Source organism: Peromyscus leucopus, chromosome 3 (assembly GCF_004664715.2).
Source record: "Peromyscus leucopus breed LL Stock chromosome 3, UCI_PerLeu_2.1, whole genome shotgun sequence".
NCBI lineage: Eukaryota > Metazoa > Chordata > Mammalia > Rodentia > Cricetidae > Peromyscus > Peromyscus leucopus.
In genome coordinates, this window is record NC_051065.1 from 158,914,056 (window position 1) to 158,922,320 (window position 8,265).

An 8,265-nucleotide genomic window follows, 5' to 3' on the forward strand; every position below is an offset into this window, starting at 1 on the left:
GCAAGAATACTCAAAAGGGCTGAGAGTTGCAAACGCCAAGATTGGTTTTGCATAGTAAATGGAATAGAACAGCTCTGAACTATAGCTTACTTTTCCTGGTTTGGTCTGACAGAATGATTGAATGCTTTTGTACAAAAATCAGAGCCTTAAAAACAAGGATTTGGTGAGATTGTAAAATGGTGTGCCACTTTGGCAAAACAGTCTGGTGGTTGGTCAAAATGCAAAACATTGTTACTCTGTTACTCAACAATTCTACCCTTAGGAATATAACCTCAAACTACTGAAAATGTGCACCTATGAAACATGTACATGAAGGTTTACAGCAGTGTGTTGCTAGTAGTAAAAAAGTTAAAACAACTCAAATAGCTATCAAATACTGGAGAGAAATAAAATGTGGCTTATTCATACAATAGAATATTATTAAGACATAAAAATGAATGAGAAACTAACAGATTAAATGACTTTGGTGAACCTTCATAATTTCATTTGTAGATCTTTCCATTTCTAATTTATAAATACATTTGGGGTTATAAATTATAAATGTACTGCCTCCTGTCAACATTGTATACTTCTATTTGATGATTTCTGTGTCAAACATTATATGGAAATGTTTCCAAGTTAAAAAAAAAAGTGAAAGAAAAAAAATAGAATGAACCACAATTAACTGTGTATCAGTTTTAAAAGATGGAAAGAGGGAGGGAATGATTATTCTAAAAGTGGGATATAAGACCAAATGATGGATATGCAGTGTGTGGATAATACTTAGGAATAGAGCCCAACTTTCTATAGCTTCACAGGTAAGAGACTAGCCTATGTTGATTTTGTTTGAGGGTCGTACTTATCTATCAGATGGTTCCTTGTACAGTCTTCAGAATCGCTGAAAAAGTGGGGGTTCCTAATTCTCAGAGGAGGGGGTGACATATGATTTGTCATTCTGGCCCTGATGAGGCCAGCAGATTCTTTGGTCCAGAGTTATTGTTGCTAAAAGTGACATTCCCAATAACCATTAGATGCTTACCTATTCAGAAGTCCATGCACATCCTCTCCAATTTCATGAGTAAAAGTGAATGGTGATAAAACCAGATACTAATGAGTTTAGGGCAGCAGAAAAATCCAGATCTTTTGAGAACAAGTCTCTCTAATGTTTTAGGATGGGTGAAAGAAAAGAAAATCTGTGTTAAGAAGAAACATCTGTGATTTTTTGTTTTCATCAAACCATCTCTCCAGCATTCCCTTGCACTAGAACCAGGATAATTCTCATGAAATTCTCATGATTTCTGGGCCATATCGAGTTGCCATTTCTGGCATGTAAAATTGCCACCACCTAGTTCACCAGGCTCTCCACTTTGAGATGTAGCTTTCAGACTGAAGCATGGTAACTCTTTGGTATCTTAGACTTATTCACTGAGAAGGAAGGGATCCTAGATAGGGACTAGTCATTGTGGTGTTAGAACACTGGGCATTAGTCAACTAGTTGGAGACTATGAACTTGAGTTTCTTGTGATGGATTGTCATAGTTCATCCCTCTGATGTCTAAAAACTTATAGAATTTGGTCAAGGTGATGTTTAGACCACCAATTGTGTTCTGTCTACTCAAAAAATCCTCTTAAAGCTTTTTAGAAACCTACTTTTGCCTGTTCTGGAGTTACCATCCACCTGGTTCCCTGACTTCTTCCTGTCCCTGCTCACCCATATTGTTAACCCATTTATACAGGAATCCATTTCTTCATCTGATTTTTGATGGTGCTTATTGTATTTATGCTTCTGAGATATTCTTATGTACCTACTGACTCCCATGTGTGTTGTGGCACTTTGTGTCTTTATCTTATTAATTATTAATTGAATAAAATCCAGTGTGAATAAGGCAAATAGCAAAGTCAGGCAGACAAAGATTAGAATAAATGTCCAGTGACTGGTCAGCAATTGCATGAACTACAGATTTGATTTCTAGAGACATTTCAAAGGGAGATGAGGTAGAACTGTTGGCTTTGATATAGTACAAGAGTTTCTATTGACTAAGTCTTGGTGGACATTTTCTGGTGTTGATGTTGCTAGGTGTTTGTTGATCGTGTTTCTCTGGTCAGTTGCTAACTTGGAACAGTTCTTGATCATGACTGTCTCAGGAATTTCTTCTTTGCCTTTTAATTATAGTTCTATGACACTATTCAAAATGTTCCCAGTATTCCTGGATATTTGGCCATGTTTTCTTTTTTAATTATATTTTCTCTACACATTTCTATTGACCAGTTGAAAATTGTGGGTCTTTCCCTGAGGTATGTCCAGCCTGTAGATGAACACAATGAAGGTTTGGAGAGCTTTTCTTTTTTTTTTCATTCTTGTATATTCCTTTGACCCTTGAAATTTACATCTCTGTGCTTGTATTACCTACCTCTCATTTCTCATAGATCTTTGAAATCTTCTCAGCTCCCAACTCTGAATTACTGCTCTGAACCTAAAAAGTTGTGGTGGAGGGTGCATGGGATTTAGATTCAATGTCTTAGATCTGAGTCCCTGCTCTACTCCTGAAGGTCATGATTTGGGACACATTCCTCAACTTTCCTATTACCATAATTTTAACCCATTCCCCAAATAAAGGTAAACACATTCACATTCTAGTTCTATCAAATTAAATCCAACTACAGATACAAAACAAGTTGTGGAAAATGCACATTCTTGACTATAGTGCCACATTCTTCTCTGCTGGGGATGTCTTTCTGTATGCAGTGAATGTGTTGCTCTGATTGATTGATAAATAAAACACTGATTGGCCAGTCAGCAGGCAGGAGGTATAGTATAGAGGGACAAAGAGAGAGGAAAATTCTGGGAACAGGAGGGTTAAGTCAGGAGACACTGACAGCCGCCTCTGCCATGAGAAGCAAGATGTGAAGGCAGAACTGGGAAAACGTACCAAGCCACATGGCTAAACATAAATAAGAATCATGGGTTAATTTAAGAGTAAGATCTAGTCAATAGTTAGTTTGAGTTAATGGCCATACAGTTCATAAATAATATAAGCCTCTGTGTGTTTACCTGGGTCCAAGCAGCTGTGGGACTGGTGGGTGAGATAGATTTGTCCTGACCACTGGCAGGCTGGGACACAGGAAAACTCTAGCTACAAATTCTCCTGTGGGGGAGGTGACCAGAGATACAGACTCATTACATTTAAAGAATAACCTTACTCTCCATGTTCTAGTATGTTTTCCTTATGGTGGTTTCATAGTACATTATCTTAATGTTCTAAACCACATCCATAATATCTGCCTGACAAGATTTACTTTTCTTGTAAGCTAAAAAATCAAAAGTAACTTTTAGAAACAGAGGACTTGAAATTTAGGGCAGTGGAATCAAGAATCATTATGGATACCATAGATAATTCATTGTGTAGTAAGCTTTCTCATTGGACTTTCTTGGACTGCCACCCAGCCAATAATGACACAGAGACTTATATTATTTATGAAAGCTTGGTCTTTAGCTTAGGTTTTTTCCCAACTAGCTCTTATAACTCAAATTAACTTGTTTCTATTAATCTATATTCTGCCACATGGCTTTTTATCTCTCTTCCATTCTTTATGTCTGACTTACTCTGCATCTTGCTGGAAGCTCCTGTATACCAGCCTAAGTTCACCCCAAGTTCCTCTCTTTGCCCAGAATTCCTGCTTATTCTCTCCTGCCTAGCTACTGGCCATTCAGTTCTTTATTAAACCATTCATAGTGACATATCTTCACACAGTATAAACAAATATTCCACAACACCACTGGGGAAAAAAGAATTAGACTCTGAAAGAGAAACATGTTTTCACAAGACTTCCTAGTCTGCAATTTACCTGCTGGCTGAATAGATTTGGTGGTGTGAAGATGAATTTTTTTCTCTGTCACTTTTGACTAACTCTGATTGTAATCTTCAGCCCAGCTGTGCTCTTGCTGAACTCTCTAGCTTGCAACCAATACATCTGAGCCATGACCATAAATCTAAACTGTGCTTGAGATTCCATGGATGGGACAAAAAAAATCCTCTCATAGCTTGAGTTGGCTGGTTCATTGGGTCATAATGTTTATGGCAATATTGTTACATTTCTATTTTGGTCTTTCTCTTGAATAGGGGGTATTGCAATCTTGATGTGTGTGTGTATGTGTGTGTGTGTGTGTGTGTGTGTGTGTGCATACATGTTTGCAGGTGTGTGCATATGTGGGCATGTTAGAATTTGTATTCTGAACAACATAAATGATATTATTTACCCATTGAATCTCCCCTTTAACCTCCAATCTGCCCCAAAGAACTATGTTGATGTCTCAAGATAATGTCTGACTGCCTAGCACCCAGAAAGATACTTGTAGCATTAAAGATGACATCACCTTTTCTGAATACCATCAAAAGACCTAGAAAAATTAGTCTTTTCTTTAACAAGTTCTGATTAAATTAAGTAGTCATGTAATTCATCATTTAAATGGGGGATATGTTTACCCAATAACCATTTCAGAAAAAAGAGTTAAACAATTGATTTCCTGTAATATTTAACTTTCAAGACTTAATGAAATATTCAACCTGTCCCTCCAAATGTACTTGATTAGAACATGGAAGTTTATCCATTTTCCTGAGCCATTTTTGTACTATAATTATCTCATTTAATCCTATCCCATATCCACTTTATAACTGAGGAAGACCACACTAGAGAAATTTAGTAACTTTTCCAAATTATATACTTAGATCAAGAGTTCTGGCCCTAGATTTTGAGTACCTCGGTTTGAATCTCAAATACAAAGTGAACACAAAAACAAGTTGAAAACTATCAGAAGCATCAATAAGACAGTATATTTGTATCATTTGGAAAATGATAAGTGACTTGGAAAAGAATGGTTGAGTATAGGTGTCAGACAGGGAAACTGATTTTGTTCTCCAGGGAAATTTAGCAAAGTCTAAACATATTTTCAATGGTCACAAATGAGGATTGCTATGGCATGATGAGTAGAGGCCATCGATGGAGCTGTAACCAGAACATTGTACACACAGTGAGCAATGATAGAGCCAAAGTGTTGAGGATAGGAAACAGTAAGTTACCTGAGTCAGAATAAGGACATAGGGATGTGAACCTGGGCTTTTAAAAATCTCACAGTTCAGTTGAGATAGATGGCTGTGAGGGTTCATATAAGCATATTAATAATATAATGTATTTAAATCTAGATTAACTAGACATATAGCCTATGGTTCAGTTGAGCTGGGATTCAGACTGCAGAGACAGGGAAGATATGGCTACCATCTTGAGCATTTATGGGCTATAATATAAGAGGGGAGAACACTGCTTGGCAGATAAATTTGAGCTATAGGTTATCTCTATGTTTGTTTTACATACACCTTATGCACATAGTCCAAAGACAGCATAGCAGAAAGTTGTTAGTGCACCTGCATTTTCTCAGTAGCCACCACTTAAGGTCAAGGGTGGGGCTTTCTATTTATGATGTCAGAATGACTTTCGCAATGCTCCAGAATTAGGAGCACTTTATAGTTCTAAATTTTGGGTTGGAGGTGTTCTTCCTGTTTCTCACATCCCTGCACAAGTATCCTTTGAGGATAGGGCCCTGCAAACATGGTGGGGATAAGGATATGATGAAGACATTGAAGGTAGAGACCAAGGTGAGAATGGTGCATGGGGGCCTGTGTATATGTGTGTGCTCTGTGAAGAATGCTGCGTCTTTATCTCATGGACAGTAAATAGCCATTGGAGGCCATTAACCAAGACCAGGAGTGGAATGGACTTTTAATTAGTTATTCATTTATTCATTAATGATTGTGGGAGAATATGAATGTGGGTCAGTGCATGTGCATACCATGTTATACATACGGAAGTCAGAGAACAACTTGTAAGTTTGATTGTTTCATTACATGGGTTCTGAGTATTGAATTCAGGTCATCTGACTTAGACACAAGCTCTTTACTCACTGAGCCATCTTGCCTGGACAGAGGGTGACTTTTTTGGGTAACTAATTTTATTAGTTACTCTTCTTGCTGTGACTAAGTAATTGATCAAAGAGAGTTAAGAGAGGGTTGGTTTTGATTTTTCCTTGTGGTTTAAGGTGCAGTCTATTATGTCTGGGGTAGGGTTGTTGCTGGAGCATGAGGCAGATGGTCCCACTCTACCTACAGCCAGGAGGCAGAAAGAAATGCATGCCTTCTGGTATTTGACTCACTTTCTTTCTTTTCTTTTTTTCTTCTTTTGTTTGGTCTAGAACCCTGGTCCATGGGATGCTGCTGCCTACATTTGAGGTGGATCTTCCCAGCTCAGTTCAATATCTCTGAACCCTCCCTTACAGACAAGCCCTGCTATTCTAAATCCTATCAAGTTGACAATGAAGATGAACTGCCTCAGAAGTTATCTTGATGTATTAGAAATAACCTTGGACATGGATTTATAATAAAAGGAAATCTAGTCAGATGGATGCCTTGGGGCAAGTCATTTACTCTGTCTTTACACTTTAGTTTCTCAGCTGTCCATTGCATAAGTCAGTACTGTAGAGGCCATGTGAGGGTGGTGGCCATGGCACATACAGAACACCCTTGTCAAACAGCGTATCTTCCTCAACAGATAAGTGTTCTCCCATGGGTACACATTCTCATGCCTCAGTGAAGACTCTATTATATATATCAGGCCTGTAATCACACAACCATATATAATACAGCCATTAATAAATGATTAGATTACTTTTCTGGCACAATAAGTGGCTTCATTTAGGTTTTCCAAAGAGCATGAGGCCAATACCCATCCGCTTTTGTTTCCCTCCTGTGACACTGGCATATGCGAGGGAACATTTGAGCTTCAAGAAAATTAAAAGAATCCATCACGTTTCTCCCTTTTGGCTGGAAAAGTGTCTCTGCTCCAATTTTTCATGGTGCTGCAATGAAGCTTCCTGAGAGTCCCCCCGTCACTGCAAACGTATGGTGCTCATTTCCACACATAACAGATTATTCTTCTGCACACATCCCAGCTGCTGTACTTCTCTTGGAGTTCTTAAACATCCAAGCATTCATATTGTTGCATGTTCCTGCTCTGCAGAGTAACTTCCTCAAGCAACAGAAACACTAAGTTTTTAAAACTCTGAGTCATTCTGATGTGGATAAGGCCATATCAAAGATAATCATGCAGACAAGATGGTTTCCCGTGTCTTGTCTATAGAATATTTTCCTCCATGTGGTAGCATCCATATCATTTCCTCACACTTTGTTCATCTCTCACCTACCTGTATCCACCTTCTGTAGATAGCGTCTTTTTTTCTCTGAGCTTTTATATTTCAGAATCTCACCTATTTCTCCCTGAGAATGACCCTCACTTTACATACTAAGAGCTCCTCTTTCTTTTAGATGTTCATCAGGCATTCCTGATTTCTCTACACATTGCTGTTTACTTATCTCATCCTTACACTAAATACACTGCCACTGATCCTATGTTATATACAGAGTGGTTCTTCTCAATCTTCCAAATTAGCTCTTATCTTTAAGATTTATTTTCATTTATATGTGTATGAGTGTGTGTGTGTTCACATGTGCCCAAATGCGCATGTGCGTATACATGTGCACAACATGTGTTAAGGTGTCCACAGAAGCCAGAAGGCATCAGATGCTCTGAAACCAGAGTTATAGGTGGTTGTGAATCACACAATGTGGGGCCTGGGAACTCAAATCATGTCTTCTGAAAGAGCAACAAGTGCTCTTAAACCATGGAGCCATCTCTCTAGCTTGCTCTTATCTTTAAACAAGCAGAGGGTGTCAGAACTTCTGCTGTATCTCAATTAACACAAGCCAGCATCAAGCATTAATAAGAATATAGTCTCAGTGACTTATCAACCAAGGTTCATGGGATTGCATAAACTGAGTCAATTGTAGAAAGGATGGGGAGGGGCTATGTCATTCACATGGTTACTTATGGTCTCTGGACAGAGGCCCTATGCCTTTATGGAGTTCTAGCTTCACCTCCTCTTTTTTATCCAGGTACCATCAACTATCTCAGGCACACAGACTTGACTGAATGTCCATGGACTTCTATACATATATCTTGCTCATCTCCTATTACAGGTGGTCTCATGCTATTTTGTTTTATTTATCTAAAATCTATCTATCTCCTATCTATCTATCTATCTATCTATCTATCTATCTATCTATCTATCTATCTATCTATCTATCAATTAATCATCTACCTCTCTATATCTATCTATCTATCTATCTATCATCTATCTATCTATCTATCTATCTATCTATCTATCTATCTATCATCTATC

General features: G+C 38.0%; 1 long non-coding RNA gene across 1 annotated transcript; it reads left to right on the forward strand.

Moving 5' to 3' along the window:
- Positions 1-5,509: 5,509 nt before the first annotated feature.
- Positions 5,510-6,432, forward strand: LOC119087686. Its single transcript, XR_005091202.1, has 2 exons — positions 5,510-5,629; positions 6,223-6,432. It is a non-coding gene; the product is annotated as an uncharacterized LOC119087686 (long non-coding RNA).
- The last annotated feature ends 1,833 nt before the right edge of the window (positions 6,433-8,265 follow it).